Source organism: Canis aureus, chromosome 3, assembly GCF_053574225.1.
Source record: "Canis aureus isolate CA01 chromosome 3, VMU_Caureus_v.1.0, whole genome shotgun sequence".
NCBI classification, from domain to species: Eukaryota; Metazoa; Chordata; class Mammalia; order Carnivora; family Canidae; genus Canis; species Canis aureus.
The window spans coordinates 16662247-16680605 of record NC_135613.1 but is presented as its reverse complement, the minus strand read 5'-3'; the positions used below and the strand labels follow the sequence as shown (position 1 = coordinate 16680605).

At 46.1% G+C, this 18359-nt stretch overlaps 1 protein-coding gene across 4 annotated transcripts in view; it reads right to left on the bottom strand.

Annotated features, from left to right (window-relative positions):
• WWOX (WW domain containing oxidoreductase) overlaps positions 1-18359 on the bottom strand; it is a 946892-nt gene that overhangs the window by 13604 nt on the left and 914929 nt on the right. The window lies entirely within an intron of this gene.

The following is an 18359-nucleotide window of genomic DNA, read 5'->3' as shown; positions in this document are numbered from 1 at the left end:
AGTCAATCGGAGAAGGACAAACATTATATGGTCTCATTCATTTGGGGAATATAAAAATTAGTGAAAGGGAATAAAGGGGAAAGGAGAGAATATGAGTGAAAATATCAGTGAGGGTGACAGAACATGAGAAACTCCTAACTCTGGGAAATGAACAAGGGGTAGTGGAAGGGGAGGTAGGCAGGGGGGGCGGTGATCGGGTGACAGGCACTGAGGGGGGGCACTTGGCGGGGTGAGCACTGGGTGTTATGCTATATGTTGGCAAATTGAACTCCAATAAAAAAAAAAAAAATTTAAAAAAAAGGAGCCCGATGTGGGATTCGATCCCAGGATCCCAGGATCACACCCTGAGCCAAAGGCAGGCGTTCAACCGCTGAGCCACCCAGGCGTCCCATCCCAGCGGGGTTATCGTCTCCGAGCTGCTGATACCTCCCAGCCCACTAATCTCCCTCCTTCCAAGCACATCCCGAGCTCCTGTGTCTCAGCTGGGAAGAGTGTGAGGCTGGACAGATGCCTCAGAGAGGGCTAGTCCAAGCCCAGCTGCCATAGCCAAGGGCAACAAAACAATAATGATAAGGACCTATGAGTGCTTCCCATTCTCACTAGCACTTCACCAGGTAGGTGTTATCATGGAGCCTGAGAGAGGCTAAGGAGGCAAAGCCACTCACTGGAGGTGTCAGAGCTAAGATCTAAACTGAGCTTGTCTCGGTTCAAAAGCCATGTTCTTATTACTGACTAATGTTCCTTCCAGGCCCACACCCTGTTGGCTCTATGGCATCCCGGAATCACGCACAAATGTGGAAAACTAGCCCCATTAGGCTGTGCCCGTGTCCCCTGCCTGAGTGACTTAATCCCTCTGATGGCCAAGTTACTGTTTGCAGAGCCTCAGGGACCCTCCTCCTCCTTTCGGAGCTCCATTTCTCAGTCCTTAGATCCCTGGTTTCTGGCCTGGTGTCCTCGGCCTCTGGGGGCATCATTTTTGCCTGCATAGGATTTTGAACATACCCCAGAAGAGGTCTGAGGTCCTTCCCCTACAACGTTCCTCTTCTATCACCTGCTTCTCAGGCAAAGGAGGTCTTATAGGCTGGCAAGGCTTGGGTTAATGGTTGAGCTTTTGTGGGCTGCCTGGCAGGAGCCACCTGGGCCGGCGCTTGACAAGCCAATTGCAGCTGGAACTCTCCTGTCCTCCAAGTGCAGAGAAATGCTGAACTCATGACAACCGGGTATACCGAGGAACATCTTACTCTGCATTCTCCCTCTCTGGCTGCCACACCTGATAGGAGTCATCCTCTCATAATTCCCGGACTTGTGAAAAGGAAGGTGTACCCACCAAACAAGGTGTCGGCGGGGATATAGGCCAGCGGTGTAGCCGGCCCTCAAATTGTCAAGGTGGTTGAAAATCTGTCCTCCATGGGCTATGCCCTCTGGATTCCTAACTGACTGACTTCGCAAGGCAGGCCCCTTCATGTATGAATCCATATGGGGTGTGATATCTTCTAGCCAAGCCCTAGAATTCTTGCTGAACTCTCTCAAGAGCTCTCTGGAGGTATCTTTATCCACATTTTATTTATAGGTAAACTGAGTCTTAACAAGTAAAATGACTTAACAAATAATTCTTGTTTACCAAGTTCTGATTTTGTGCCACCTGCCCGCCTCATGCTAAGGGATTCATGTGACTTTGGTGCATTCAGTAAGCATCGTCCCTGTGCCAGATTTTTTGAGGTCACTAACCCAAATTATAGGTAGGACCCAAAGGGCAAAGGGCAAAGAAGAAGCGGCAGGGTCGGGAGCTGAACCCAATCTCTTGGGCTCCAGAACCTCACTCTTAACACCAGCCGCAAGGGAAACAAGCGTGTTCTCACAGCCAGAGGGGCACAGGATTATTGCATGCCTATAGTTCAAGACTTCACACTGTCATTGTAGTAGATCTTTCAACAATAAGTAGCTAACACTTTTTGAGCATCCTTGGCTTGCATTACATTTTTCATGGGTACGATTTCATTTATAATACTCCTGTTTGATGGACATGGAATCTGAGGTCCAGAGAGGTTAAGCAACTTGTCCAAGGCCACACAGCTAGTAAGTGGAGGTGCCAGCCTTTGAACCTGAGCTGCCCATGCTATTAACCTCTTTGCTGCATGGCATCGTGGGCCACAGAAGTCAGGCCCTCACAATGACATGTGTCATTTATCGAGTGCTGGATAAATATTTCCAGTTAGTTCCTCCATAAGGGACATCTCAGAGTCTTTGAGTGTGATGCTAAAACTGGGATAGAGGCCAGGGCTTCAACTACTCATGAAAACATAATGAGAGTGACTCCATGTATTGGTTACCTGGAATCTGGGATCAGAGGAGGGAATAAGTCCTATGAAGGGTAACCTTTTAATAAGTATAAAAGGGGACTGTTTTGTTTTCCTTACTTGTTTTTAATATCTTCTGTTCTTTGAAGCTGCTTCTTGTTCCCTAGATTTTGGTAAAGGGCCAATTGATTTCAGCTGTACTACATATAAGGGCAGATCCATAATTGCTCCAGATTTCAGTACCATCTAATCCCTCCCCAGAGGCTGAGAGGTATAACTTCTTGCTAATTGGAATGCTAGGGCTTCAGACTCAGGACCACCATATCTCTAGGGTCTGTGCATCAACCTCCTCCCACCATCATGGTGAGATGTGCCCTGCCCTGTGTCTTAGGGTTGACCTTTCCACCATACTGAAAAGGGAATCGCGAGAACGAACAGATGAATTGCTAGGCTGTCGGTTTTGACTGGTGTTGTAGGATGGCCTTGCTAAGGCCAGAAAGAATCTGGGGTTACCACCACAGTCATCCTTTTGTGGAGTGAGTTGTCAAGCAAGATAATTAAAATTTACTTTCCCGTGAGGTGCTCTGCTTTGCTTAGATGGCATGACTGCGAAAAGCGGAGTTGGTGACAGCTGGTAAATGTTTAACAACTGGCTCATTGGAACATGGAAGGGAAAGGGGGCCTTGACCTGCAGTGTCTGCCAAAACCCATGGTGTAAATACTCTCAATATGACCATCTGAATGTGCAGTTGGGAAGAGGGACATGCAGTCAGCCTGTGGAAGCTGGTGCGTGATGTTGCTCCAGCATCCACCCCACTGGGGGAAGGCCCACAGAACATGGCCTTACGAGCTGTTTGGAGAAGATTGTGAGGCAGGCCAAAACAGGTCAGGACCTCATTAAGACCATAAAACCACTGGGGTCCATCAGGCACAGTGGCAAAGCAGAAACCCGAACCAGTCTGGGATCCCTGGGAATCAGAGTGACACAGTCCTATGACTTAGATTTTGTCCAAGTTGGTCCCCAGAACCTAAAAGCTGATTCTACTCAGGTGGCTCCCACAAGTCCAAGGGAACCATAGTTGCCAACATGTACTGCATCAGTTATGAGTCCTACACATCATTCTAGAACCCTGGCAACAGCATCTCATTTAATACTTCAACAACTCTGCAAGGTAAATAATGTCCTTATCTCAGAGATAAGGAAGTTGAGGTTCCAGGAGCTGGAACTTGGTCAAAGTTGCACAGAGCTCTTGAAATGCAGTGCCGGGATCTAAGCCCAGATCTGCCTGATTCTAGACTTTTCTGTCATTTCCCTGGCTCACTGGGGACCATGTTCTTTGTGAGTTCAACATCCTTGAAAGCCACGCATTTCTTGCCTCAGGTGGCATCCATATATCCTAACAAATACCTAACAGATCCATATATCCTAACAAATATCCTAACAAATAGTGTCCCCCACTATGTCTCCCATTGAGCGATATGGGATCTGGGACTCTGTGAGGTTGTGGGTGAGAACAGGAGGTATGGGAGGAGGGAATGGACGCTAGGGAGGTAGGGTGTCAGGGAGAAGAGGAGATGGGGACATGCATCAGGTTGGAAATCTCAGGCAGTGAATTATTATTTTTCAGCTATAAATGGAAGCTGGGTATATAGACTCAGAATTCACTCCTTTTGCCCAACATCACAAGCACACTGAGCAGAGATAACTCATCGGTATCCAGGAGCTTCCAATACATAATTAGGGTAGATGCTCTTCAGTGGAAGGTCCTTTGGTTCAGTCTGTCCACCAACAGATGAAGACACAAAGAGGGAGGTGTTGTTCATGCTGCACTTTTGTAACTCTATCAAAGGTGATAAACCGCGAAGCTGATTTTGGTTTGGGTACTTCCTCCGATGACACACAAACAGGTTTCGACTGATTAAACTACACAACAAGAGTCTGCCTTAGAACCTAATGATAATGTTGCCCCTGCTTTTGAAGTGAATATTTTATTTTATTTTATTTTATTTTTTTGAAGTGAATATTTTAAACAAAGGGGGGGCTTTGCCACCTGAGTTAACCAAATCTTTCCTGTATGGCAGGAACAGCATTTTTAAAAAATTTTATTTATTCCTTCTGGAAAGACACAGAGAGGCAGAGACACAGGCAAAGGGAGAAGCAGACTCTTCATGGAGACCTCAGTGTGGGACTTGAACCCAGAACCCCGGGATCAGAACCTAAGCGAAAGGCAGACGCTCAACTACTGAGCCACCCAGGTGCCCCAAGAACAGCAATTTCAAATAAGGAATTGAAACCAACGATGTCTTGGGACGCCTGGGTGGCTCAGTAGCTGAGCATCTGCCTTTGGCTCTGGGTGTGATCCTGGGGTCCTGGGATCGAGTCCCACATTGGGCTCCCCATGGGGGAGCCTGCTTCTCCCTCTGCCTATGTCTTTGCCTCTCTGTGTGTGTGTCTCTCATGAATAGATAAATAAAACCTTAAAAAAAGAAAGAAAGAAAGAAAGAAAGAAAGAAAGAAAGAAAGAAAGAAAGAAAGAAAGAAAAAAACTAACGATGTCAGAAAGGAGTCAAATTGTCTTTCCCTTCTCACCTGAAATATCAAGAATGTCAAACTAAGCCCGGCAGCCAACTTTGCTCTAGGATCCCATGTACCACCATCTGGAGTGTTTCCCCCAAACACAGTGCTTATCTAATCTGACTTAACCATTGGCTCCTCTCAGTGGCGGCCCCTGGGCAAGGTGCCAGTTCCCAGCCTAGACAAGACAGCTTACCTTTCTGGCTCTCTCCTCTCCCTTTCTTCTATCCCTGTACCCCACTTACATGAATGGTCCCTCAAATTGCAGAGGGCTGGCTTCCGCGTGAGCCTGTGGCCCGGTAGTGTGTGTTGTGGTGTGCTCCTGAGACCCCCATTCCAGACCGGGTGGCACTCATTTTCCCCAGTTGCTGGGCTGATGTCTGCTGGGGGCCGAGTCCTTCCTTGGGAACTGGTCTCAGCCAAAGGCAGCCATCCTGCCCAAGGATGAACCCCTTCAGGAGACAGGCCGCCTCTGTGATCGCCTGGCCTCTTTGTCCCAGTCCAGGACGTCTCGGAAGGGCCACCCTGGTTTTGGTCTCCTTGAGACTGGCTGACGAGTCTGCTGCTCCCACATCACAGCTCGATCCTCTCCCTGTGCCCCCCCTGCCTGCCACATTGCCCCTCGGGCACGGGTCCTGAGAGCACTGCACGCCCATCCCGCATGCCAACCCCAGCCACAGTCTGCTGCCTGGATAGCCAGGACGCAGGACAGCTGCCTGGCTTTGGGAAACGCACTCAACCCCTCTGAAGCTATCCTCTCATCTGTAAACTTGAGATGCTGACATCCTTAAAGAATAATTGGGATGATTAAATCAGACTATGTGTGCAATGCACTTATGGGGAGCTGCCACGTAACACACACTCACCACCCAAGAGCAGCACGGTGGTAGCAGAGGCAACGGCGTCCCGGGGGCTCATGTTCCTCTCTGCCTGCACCATCCTTTCCTGTCCTTCAGCTTGGGTCGGGGGTTGGCATGATGAAAAAAGCACAGACTTTGAGGGGTTTCTGGTTAAGACAGGGTGGACTCGGGCATTTTGCCTGCAATCCCTCCAGAAAACTCTATTAAAAGCATAATAAAGGGCGAGGGGAGACTGTTTAACTCCACGATCAAGAAACATCAGCGAGAATTTTGGAAGATGGGAAGCAGATGGAGACGTGGTGACTCCGCAGAGCAGTGGCTACGGAAGGGGGAGGCGCCCAGAAGTGAGCAATCCACACAAAGCAGAAGTCAGGAACCGGAGAAGTGGCAAAGGCTGGGACCGGGCAAGAAGGGAGCCAGGCAGGCTTGAGCGTACCGCGGGAGGTGTCCGCACAGAGGGCACGTATGCGTGAGCCACCCTGCTTCATCACCGAGCTCAGATGTCACCTCCTACGACAGATCCCTCTCCTCACCTTCACCGCCCACCCTGAACCTTACTCTACGCTGGTGTGCGTGCTCTAGACGATGACCTCGGCGAGACGGGTTTCTGGCACTCTGTCCCGTGCCTGGCACACAGTGTGTGCTTAGTGAGTATTTCTAAAAAGATGAAGCCAGAATGATTGAATACCCTTTGCAGGGTAGAGGGAAACTCTATCACTCCAATTCAGTTGCTGCTGCATAAACAAAATCACTGGTCAGATTTTTTTTTTCCTTTCCAAATTATCGTTGGTTTGGAACAGTTGTTTTCTGCCAGTTGTGACTCACAGCACGAGCTACATTTTACATGCTTTCTAAGGGCCAGACACTGACTGAAGCTCTGCTTTCTATCTCTCTCTCTCTTTCTCAACACACACATACCACACACATGTTGTCCTCACAACCATGCTGGGAAACAGATTTGTAATTTTTCCCCAAGTTTACAGAATACTGAGATACAAAGAGATTAAGGAACTCTCTCGATTCTTACTGGCAAAGCTGGGATTTGATCTCATGTCCTGTGACTCCAAAGGCCATGCCAGCATGTGGAGCTAAGGTGAGGGAGGTGCCTCTGGAGGTCCCGGGGAGTCTCTCTGTGGCAGGAGGGCTGTCCAGAGTCTCACTCCAGAAGGAGAAGAAACGCAATCGCATGGAGGCCCTTGACATCGTGGTGTCTCCTCTTACCCTTGAGATACCAGTGATGTCAGAGTATTGCACCTCTACCAAGCAGAGGGCGAGCCTTGATGAAATTGCAGAACCTGGTGGTGGATAAGAGGCCCATTTGGGGGAAGACTGACATGTGCCACGTCCATAGGGATTTTGTGGCAGGTTGTAGTGCAGGTGCAACACTGGGCGCAGGCCAAGGTATGTATGAGGTGAACCATAATCTTGCCTACCTACCAGTTCAGCTTCCCCCCACCCCCACCACCCGCTTCAGATTCCACTCCTTTGAGAGAGGACTTTGCAATCTGCTAGGGATCCTGACTTGTCTCTGGTCTTAGAGGGGGACTTTCCCCTGTCTCCTCCAAATCGATAGGGTCTGACCTAAGGTGTTGGCTGATTGGATGACCTGCAATGAGTAAAAGGGTGGGGGTGGGGGGGTCCTATTTATAATTTTAAAAGTCCAATAAAAAGCATACTTTATCCATGGAGAGACAACACAGACTGTTACTTAGTAAATCTCATCTGTTGGGTGACCCCCACCTCTCGTAATCGGAGGTCCTATGGAAGTAAGATTGGGGCGCTTCCTTAAAGACAAGACTCAGAAGAAGCACTGGCCCACCCATGAGGCTTTTTCCATCAGGCCATTTCCTGACCCAAGTCCCAGCAAGACCTAAAGAGCAAGAACAGCAGAGACAAGCCTGCAGTCAGCTGGCATTTGGGGAAACGCCTTACAGCCGCAGAGGCCTCCCCTGCTGCGGGACACTATGAGCTTCCATTCCACAACTGGGAGATCTTCCTGGTCCTCCTGGTCCTCCAGGCATTTCCTAGTATCCTCGCATCGCAGGCCCCCTTTGGCGGGTACCCCCTATGCAGAAGAAGCTTGGTTGTGAACTTGGCTCCGTGCCATCCCAGAGCCAGTGCCTCTTACTGTGTATTATGGGATTCCAGCAGAAAGCATCAGAAAGAGAATACAATGCAGTGTGAATGGAAACTCTGGATCAGAGAAGCCAGACAGAGCAGAGAATTAGCAACTCTTGGGGGTTCACAGCCATGTAGAGCTACTTCTCTCCACTCTTCATCAGCCAAAATGAAGTAGCAGAAGGGTGGAGGGTCAAGGACTATGACATGTCACCTTCTCCCCAGGCACTGGCTCTGCAGCAGTGGCTGGTCCTTCAACTCAGTCCCACAGGCACATGAAGCTCAGAGAGGTTAAGCAACTTGCCCAAGGACACACAGACAGTAAGTGGCAGAGTTGGGACTCAGATGTGAGGAGGGATGGTTGGACACCAAGTTCATGTTCTTCTCATCATTCTGTCTCTCTTGTACTGAGAATAAGTGAAGGAGACAGGCTCCACACAGGAAATTAAATGAGAGGAAAAAAAAAGTGAACAAAACAAGAGTGAGAGGAAGGCTGCCTTTCTTTTTTTTTTTTTAATATTTTTTTTCAATTTTTATTTATTTATGATAGTCACAGAGAGAGAGAGAGAGAGGCAGAGACACAGGCCGAGGGAGAAGCAGGCTCCTTGCACCGGGAGCCCGATGTGGGATTCGATCCCGGGTCTCCAGGATCGCGCCCTGGGCCAAAGGCAGGCGCCAAACCGCTGCGCCACCCAGGGATCCCCAAGGCTGCCTTTCTAAACATGGAGCCGTGTTGTTTTGGTGGTGCTTCTGAATCCCTTGTCCACCTCAAGAAAAATCTTTCCACACTACACCTTCCCTTGGCCAATTGGGACAATATGGGTACAACTCCACATCTCTTTCTGTTGTTGAATCATTTCTGGCCTTGTCTAGATGACAAGAAAATACCCAATGGGCCATAAGCCCTTGAAAATAAAATTTTGTTGTTTTTGAAAATGAAATTTTATTTGCACTTGCCTCTCTAGCTTTTAGCACTGCACCTGGCCTACAGGGGTGCTTAGGGACCATGTGATGAATGAATGAATGAATGAATAAATGAATGAATGAATACCTGAACAAATTACCAAACAGCCATTGGGGGCACCTTCTGCCCCATTTCACACCAAAGGGAGACATATTGTGGAAATGACTCATGAGTGGCTAGCCAGACTTTAAAAATACACACATTCCTTATTAGAACTGGCAGGAGTAATTTTGGTCCTGAGAGCAGAGCTCCCTGCCCACCTAATATTACACGAGGTGTTAACTACATTATCTGGAAATACCCTATGACTAATTCTCCATCCCTTATCTTGAGGAGAAGAAAATTGTCTCTAGCATGAATGCCCCAGATTCCTGGTCAGTTTATGTAAGGCGTTTCAAGTGATTGCGGTATTTTAAGCCATTTTTAGCTTAAGTCACCTGATGTGTGGTGAGCCCAGAAAATCTGATCTCTTGTTCCCTTAAATTCCCTGTTTTTCCATTAATTTTGTTTAAACCACTTACTATACCCTAAGTATTTCCCTATTGAAGAATGGGTTTATAAGTACACATCCCCTCGACTATGTAATTTAAAAAACAATAAGATGATTTATTAGTGGGTTGTCCAGTATCCCCCTCAGCGCAAAGCTCTATTACTTTTTGGGTGAGCCCCTAGGTCCAGAGCAGGTGATATTTATTCTTTATCACGGCCTATTTGGTGGTTTTGTCTATTGAAAACTTTTCTGCCTGGTCCAAATAGGATTTGATAGAAACTTTCTCCAAATTATGTCTCAAATGATCCTCAGCGACTGAGTAAGAAATGAGCTTCCAAAAGACCTTACCCTAGCTAGAAGGAAACTGGGCTTTCATAAAGTAGCTGGAGAGATGAGCCTTAGTTTTGAGCAGTTAAAGCTACTTTTAAACAAACAATATCTAGAGCAAAGCAGAAGTTAGCGTGTCAGATAGACTTAGCGTCTAAGTCCTGATTTCTTGCAGTCTCAGTGGTCTTTATGTCTTAATCAAAAAAAGTCACACTTTGTTTGCCTTCTGAGCATCTATTTTAGATACAATACCTTTGATACACTACTTTGTTTAAACATGTAGACAAGAGATTTAACAACGATCCGAAAAGTTTAGGTAACACCAACTAGTTAATTTTCTTTTCTTTTTATTTTTTTAAGATTTTATTTATTTATTTGAGAGAGACAAGGGAGCACCAGCAGTGGGGGAGGAGCAGAGGGAGCGGGAGAAGCAGACACTGAGCAGGAGCCCCATGCAGGACTCCATCCCGGGACTCTGGGATCATGACCCAAGCCTAAGGCAGATGTCTAGCCAACTGAGCCACCCAGGTGTCCTCTGTTAACTTTTTACTTTAAAGGTCCTTGAACTCCCTTAAAAAAGGGCAGGAAGTAAGTATTTTAGGCTTTGCAGACTGTACTGGTGCAACCACTCAGCCCTGCTGTTGTAGTGCAAAAGCAACCTCTGGACAATACATAAGTGAATGTGGGTGGCTGTGTGCCAATAAAACTTTATTCTCAAAAACAGAGAGCTGGCAGGATTTGGCCCGTAGGCCACAGTTTGCCCTCCCTGTTCTACTTAATTCTAACTGCTTAATCATCAAAGTGACACCAACTAGTCTACCTTCTAAATGACTTCCCTCCCCTGACAAAAAGGACTTGCTGTTTGACTAAACTTTCATGCCAGTTTAGTCCCGGAAATGTGTTGCTAAGCCCCCTCCGAGGGCCCGAACATCCAGAGACACATCAGCAAGTCCTGTGGTCTTTGGAATTCACATCCAGATTTCAGGCAGGAATCCGTGCCTAATGGTTCCGCATTAATTCTTGTGAATTTTTCCCATAAAAATTGTTATGAAATCATATCCATGGGAAGATAAAATAATGAAGAAATCAAATGCCTTCAAATGAGTACATCTTTATCTTTCCTCCCCTCCCCACTCCAGATCTGTTTCCCCCAAGCAAGATAGAGTCTAACACTGCTGGGAATTGTTAAAGAGTTAAATGATTTCCAAGAAAAATCATTCAGGTCTTAATTGCAAAATGCCAAATAATCACACACACACACACCCCACCACCACCAACAACACCCACTCCAGGGGGAGCAGGTAGTAATTTTCTATGCCTGAAATTGCAGCACAGCCAAGCAAATCAGAACAGCAGGACCGAAGCCCCTCCCTCACCAACACCCTTCTCTTCCAGTTAACATCTGTTGTAGAAGGAGAATGTTGAACCCTTTCGATCAGAGCGGGGATTACTAAGAATAATTATTCCTGCAGAAATATGCTTTTCTAATAGTGGCCTTTTCAATATGCTCAGTTTTTCAGAAAGTTAACACTGCTTGGGAAGACCATGAACTACACCGACAACAGGAAGCCTGGTGCTCCCAGGCTCACCATCATCTCTTTCCTGCTGTTTATACAGAGAAAATTGTCTCTCTCGGACTACGTACGTATTTTTTCTTTCCTTTCTCGCCTGTGACGGTCTGTCGCCTCTTCCATGTAGAATCTGAATCTTTCCACTATGTGTCACAGTATAGATTTGAATGCAATAAAGACTATAATTATTGAGCATTTATGAGAAATAATATTTTCCCTCTGGTGTGTGTTAGCTCAGCTGCTCACACACGAGTGTGAATACTAATGCTTCCAGCTTAAGCAAAAGAACAAGAGTAGCAAAGGAAAGATGATTGATCTCTGCCTTGGAAAAGTGACCACTGATCCCCCCCACCGGTGTCTCTGGAGAGCAATGGACATTCGAGGGATGGAGGGCGGAACTAGAAATGAAGGTGGCAGTTTGTGTGCAGTATTTAAACATCAGGCCCTTGTGCTAAGAAGCTTGGAAAACCCAACACAGAAAGGCCACCGCGAGGCAGATCCTGCCTCATGACATGGCCTAGAAGGGTTGCCTGGTTGTATCAGCAATGAACTAGAAGTTCAATTTCCTAAAGGTGGAAATTTGGTAAAGCAGAAAGAAATGGTTTTCCAGGGCACCTGAATTAGTAATTTCTTGACAAAGCGTGCTTAGCCTGGTACCTGACCAAACGTTCTGTGAGAAAAGGATTCGGGCACCCAGGTGGCTCAGTTGGTTAAGCGTCTGCCTTCAGCTCAAATCATGATCTCAGGGTCCTGGGATCACGCCCTACATCGGGCTCCCTGCTCAGCTTGGAGTCGGCCTCTCCCTCTGCCTTTGCCCCTCCCCTTACTCTCTCTCTCTGTCTGTCAAATGAATAAATAACATCTTTTAAAAAGAGAGAGAGAGAAGAAAGAAAGAAAAGGATTTGAGAAATCTTTGAAAAGAAATCCACAGCATCTTCTCCTTAGGAGGGAGAACTTTCCAGTGCTACAGAACAGAGGGAGCATTTGCAAGGGAAATATGCCTTTGCCATGGCATTCACGGTGGGAGGCTATCTAAAAGCAGACACCCCACACTAGTCCGAAGGCCCCACCTCCCTATACATTTCCTGGTAGGGACCGAGGGCCGAAGTGGGTGTTTTCATTTTTCTGCAGGAGACCCTACTGGTCCCCACTCCTGTCCCTGCTCCTCCATCTCTGCTTATCAAGTTCAAGACTTAGATTTTCATCTGAAGCACATTCCAGGAAGGAGATGAGGCAAAAGTGACTCCACATTGGTACTGTCAACAATTAGCAGCTTGGGGAGGAAAGGGCAGGACTACACAGGGAGTGGGAGAAGGAATCTGTGTTTGAAGAGCACAGCTTGCCTCCCTGTGTGTGGAGAGATAGTAGACAATTAGAGATAAGAAGGGACGTTATCAATTATGCCTTGCCGCATCCATGGCTGATGCAGAGAGAGAACTCGCAGCTCAAATGAATTCATTCATGATTTTTTTTTCTGTTTTCAAAAATACAAGAGAAAGGAGCAGATTTTGAGTACTTTGTCCATTGAAGGTAGAAGATAAAGGCTTGTGAAATCCATGTTTGGGGGCAGTGAAATATTATTTCTAGTAATAACAATTTCTACCTATGAGTTTCTTTAGCTTTCATGAAAAGGCTATGTGCTAAGTCCTGATTTTAACTCATTTTATGCAGGAGGAAACCAAACGCAGCCACGGCGTTTACATAACCTGCCCCAAATCTTCCAGATTGCTAAATCGCAGAGTTGGGATTCGAACCCAGGAAGTCTGGCTCCGAGTGCGGGATTTTCAATACCCTAGGAATCACAACCCGTGTTAGCTCCTGTTTTGAACATTCAGAGTACTGCCTTCCACTGCGTGATTTATTTTCTTGAGTGGCTCTTATGATTTATATTTTCTTGAAATTCTGTCACACTGTGATCCTATGACATTAGTCAACCACCATGTGTCTGGTTCTGGGTCCCCGCATCAACATTTGTCAGAGTAAGGGTGCAGTGAAAAATCTGCACATCGGGAACCTGACCTGGAGAACAGGGGTAGAGGAGAAAGGACCAGAAATGTGGATGAAGGTTCCCTGGGTCTCCACCTCCTATTTTCTTAGAGTGTAAAAGAGAAAGGTCTTAGCATAATGGCCAAAGGATGGTGGATGCCCCATGAACGGCAGTTGTGCTGCTAACGCCTATAATGTTATTATGGTTCTTACTTGTTACACGTTGACTTGTGTCTCTCCTAACAATGCCTCAGAATGTGATCAGAAATAGTCTCTGCAGATGTAAATCATTAAAGATGAGGTCACGCTGGAATAAAGCAGGCCCTTCACCCAATATTACTGGTGTCCTTTATAAGAAGAGGAGAAGACACAGAGAAAATGCTACGTGATAACGGGGACAGAGAGTAGAGGGCTACAGTTACAAGCCATCCAAATCGATATTGCTAGCAATCTGCCAGAAGCTGGATGAGGCAGGGACAGATTCTTCTTAGAACCTTCAGAGGGGGATGGCCTGCTAGTACCCGGATCTGGAACAGTGCCTTTATACTCTTTCAAGCCAGCCAGTTTGTCCACTTGGTTAGGACAGACCCAGGAAGTAATACTTTACTATTCATATTACCATTCAGCTTGCATCCCTCCTTATGGACCCCAAATAAATCAGCACAGCGCTGAACATATACTAGAAGAATGTGCACACCCAGAGCCACAATGCAGAAAGCACCTACCATCAATTTATGACTGTACAGGCCATGTACAAAAGAATCCAGAGAACCTTCTTGCATGAACCTTATCAGGACCACCAGACATACTAACAACACACATGTGGACACATGCACACACATGCGCGGAGGCATCTCTTCTAAATATATCTTGCCGTGTTGCTAAGTGTCAGGCCCCCGGTGTCCGAGCACCAAGTTTACCTTCTTTATGTCACTTCTTAGAAAACTGATGAGTCCCTTGCCATACAAGGCAATGTCAGACTCATCCTACCCCATGTCCTGTACATGCTCTTGTGTATCTTCATCCTTAATTCGCTCCTGATTCCTCTTCCCTGTCCCTTCTCTGCTCCTGAGACGACAGAGAAGGGAATCCATGATATGTTCCAGAACACGTTCTGCCAAATGATCATCGGCAGGTGTGTGACTAAAGGCCTTCCCTGCATCTTGGCAACCCAGACCATGGATGATGAACACACAGTTGTTGGCGGATCTGTGCAATAAGCTCTCAATCCACTCCAAGGCTACCTGCATGACAGGTGGGTCTTGGCTGCTGGGGTAGTCACATCTCCTTAACCCAAAAAGGAACACTTGCACATATAAAAGGACTTTTAAAAATGGAAATATCTCCCAGTTAGAAAATATGGTCAAGTACCGTTTACCAAGGTTTATTAACCTTTTTCCTTCAAACTGTAAATAGTGGGGATGGGAAAGTGAATCACCCACCAGCCATGCAGAAAGCAGGGCTGGAATTTTGTTTACCACTGAGATTCCCTCTCCTCTGGGATTAAGGGGGCAGTTCTGTGTCAGGTTCAGTGGCCTGGTATTTAGGACTCTGATTCTAAGTCCAAATAGTGCCAAACTAGGTAAATAACCCACTTTCCTGTAGATTCACAGGCAAGAGGAGCTTCCTTTCCCTCACTGACACCCAGTTCAATAATTCAATAAAGTCCACTTATGGTTCTCCTCATCTTCAGGTTTCTAGAATCACAAAGGCACCAGAAGCTGAGAGCTGACCAAATTATTTTTGTAATTCTTGATTTTTATACACAACACACATGGTTTAATCATCAGTGCTAGGGACAGATTTAACCTCATACTCCTTAAGTTGAAGTTTAAAGGAAAGTCCCTACAGCTGATCAATCATCCACAAATGTAACTTTTTAAAAAAATCTTTTCTTCATTGACATTTTTTTTTTATCATTTTCCTCTGGAGTCAACTGGATCATCACAAGGAACACCAGGAAATCAGAATTAATGCAACCGAGGGAATTAGTAACTCCTATTGCCATTCACGCCTCCTCTTCTCACTCCTATCTTTGTTATTTGTCTCTCTAGACTCCCACACTTCTGTGAAAGCTTATCCGGGGAAGGTAGAACATTCTCAGGGTCAGATATGAACCGCCATGGTGCCAGGAAGTCTAGTTGCAGCTGGGTGCCATCTTGAATCCCAGGGGATGGGGTGGGGGTGGATCCCAGGGGGTTGGAGAATTTGCAGGGTGGGTGCAGAACACTGGAGAGGCGTGGTCAGGGAAAGAGGCTGAAATCCAAGTGGACAAAATGTTGGATAATGTCTTTTAGTCAATGGGACAATAGGAACATAAAGGGCGTGGAAATCGGTGGTCTGGATAGTCTTATAGGTGGTACTGTTTATTCCAGATCTTGCCCCTATAGACGTGCTTTGCTTCTACAGGCATTACCACTGCTGACCACAGTGGTGAATCTGTAAAAGCATTTGTTGAATAAGTGAATGGTAGTCCAAAAAAAACCCCCCCAAAACCTGAAAAACTCGACTTGTCCATCCAGGCTATCCAAACTAACTGCCTTGACTCAATGAATTTAAATGATTCAATTCAAATGTCAATTCTGAAGGTTTGTTTGGGGGGCTTACTTTTCCAGGCTATTTAGAAGACAGTAAGTGATTGTATTTGGCAATGGTTGCCACTTCCCCTCATTTTTGGAGTCCCCTCGATGGTGTCCACGTTTGCCCTTTACAGTGGCACTGACAAAAGAAGCACCATGAAGACACAGTCTGAGAAATGACGAGAGCGAGTGGGGCAAATGACAAAGATCAGTCCCATCAAAGTACTCTTTGTTCCAGGACTATCTGACTTGGCGGGTCTCAGGATTCTGGGCATAGAGACCAAAGCAATGAGGAAGGGAGTCAGTATGGAGAGAATATGGATTTGGGAACCACGGAGACCCTGTCATGTCCTAGACCCCCTGCCGACGAACTGCGTTATCTTGGCAATCCTGCCGAATTCCAGATCTGCCTCTAACCAGCTGTGAGATCTAGGGCATTTTATTTAACTTTTTTGTGCCTCAGTTTTCCTATCTGTAGAGTGGGTACAATAATAGAAGACACCTTACTGGGTTGCTATGAGTATTAAATGAATGAATTAGACAGTACTTAGTTACTATATATATGTTTGTTATAATAATAAATATTGTTATTACCGCTCAATGTGTTATCAAGCATAAAACGCACTCTTGACTTGCTCACAGCATTGGAGAGGGAGGGTAACAGTGCAACAAATACCCACGTGGATTATAAAAGGCATACCACCTCCAGAAATATATATTAAACAAAATGTACATCTTCTAATAGAGGAAAAGCTTGGGCTTCTATGCTGCTTATAGGACTATTCTGAATTTTACATGTGCAAACATTTGTTAGCACAGTATCTTAAAAAATGCTTCTGCTTTTATCTTTCTTCCTTCCTCCATTTTTTTTCCTTCTGGGAGGATGCAGACTAGGCACTACTTGAAGTGCTTGAAGGCACTACTCAAACCTCAAAAGATGACCTTGATCTTGGGCCTCCATAGGTTTCCAAGAAAAGGAAGAGAGTCAAGCAGATTCTCTCAGTGGGCAGGGCCTCCTACAGGTCACAAAGGGCACTGCCTTGAAGGTGCCAGGCTCCTGCTCTGAACAACCCTCTTTCCTCTTAGGCAGGGGTGTTGCAGCTTCGGTCCTTAGGCAGCCAGGACAATAGTGGAGTGTTCTCCCATGGCTGCCAGAGAAGAAAACCCTGACACGATGGGACACATGACCTGTCTCGAATTATGTGCATTAGATTAGGGATGTTGCTGTACTGACTGCCTACTACTTCTCAAGCTTTCTGCCCTAAAAGTTTCCCCAGCCTGCTTTCTGATTTCCTCACCACCCTAGAAGATCTTTGTCAAGTACCCCTTTGCCTTGCTGGAATTGTGGAGAAAACACACACACACACACACACACACACACACAGTGCTTGTTCTGTGTCAGGTACTAAGTATCTCAGAAACAGTGACTCATTTACTCCTCATAATAAAACTATGCAATAGGAACTATAATTATCCCATATTTATGGTAAAATAAAGGCATAAGGAGGTTAAGAACTTGCCAAGGTCACAAGCTTGTAAAAGGAAGTGTCAGAATTTGAACCAGGTCTTCTGCTTGCAGAAGCCCAGCGTTTAAGCACCACGTTATCTTATTAAAAATACATGAGTGCCCTCCACCTTGCAACCCATTCTAACAGGCCATGATGATTACTTTCCTTCCTTCTGGCCCTTTCCTATCCCAGCTGAGAATCCTGGCATCATCACAGAGGTCTTACAGCAAAAGCCCATACACAAAGATGGCACATATTTACATAAAATATATTAAAAAGGATTAGGAAAAATACATATTTGAATATATGATTGAGACCGAAAGGTGATGTATGTTAAAGGGAAGTTAGGAGACAAAAGACACGTGTAGTTGTTACAATTACTAGTTGCCACTGGCCTATGGTGGGCAAGGCCAGGTACCCTGAATGCTGCATCGTGTGCAGGACCATCCCTCATACCAAATGCCAACTGTGGCCCTTTGGGAAACACTGGTCATGATCTGGGGATAGAAATGAGGCAGAGAAGGAACCAGAGACCTTCTCTTATCTCTCAGAAGGAATGCTCTAATGTCCCCAGCTGGCAGGCATGGGCAGGATGGAAGGGGGCTGTTCCCCTGAGGATGTCCTTCAGCTCATGCCAACTTGTCTGCTGCAGAATCCACAAGCTGCCCTGGGGTTGTTAGAAGGTTCTCTAATGAGCTGTGGTCAGGTTAGATGAAGCTTTCAAAAGAATGATGTTTGTAAAGTTATATTAATAACAATGCTCCATCCCTACGGGGCACAGAATTATTCCGAGGGTTTATGCTGTGGTTTGTAAAGTGCTGAGCTGCATGTGGATGGAACGTGCAACATAAACCTGCAATGCGATTGTTTGCAGCCTCTGATTTAAAAGGCCCCTCCTAAAAAAATAATAATAAATAATAAAATAAATAAATAAAAAGTCCTTCCCTTAATGACCTTCTACTCAGTTATCCCATTTGTAGGACTACAAGTAAGTCAAGAGGACGGCAAAGGTTCGTGCAGGAAGATGTTTGCCTCGGCATTATTTACAAAAGCAAAGACATGGACAGCACCCAAAGGTTCAGTG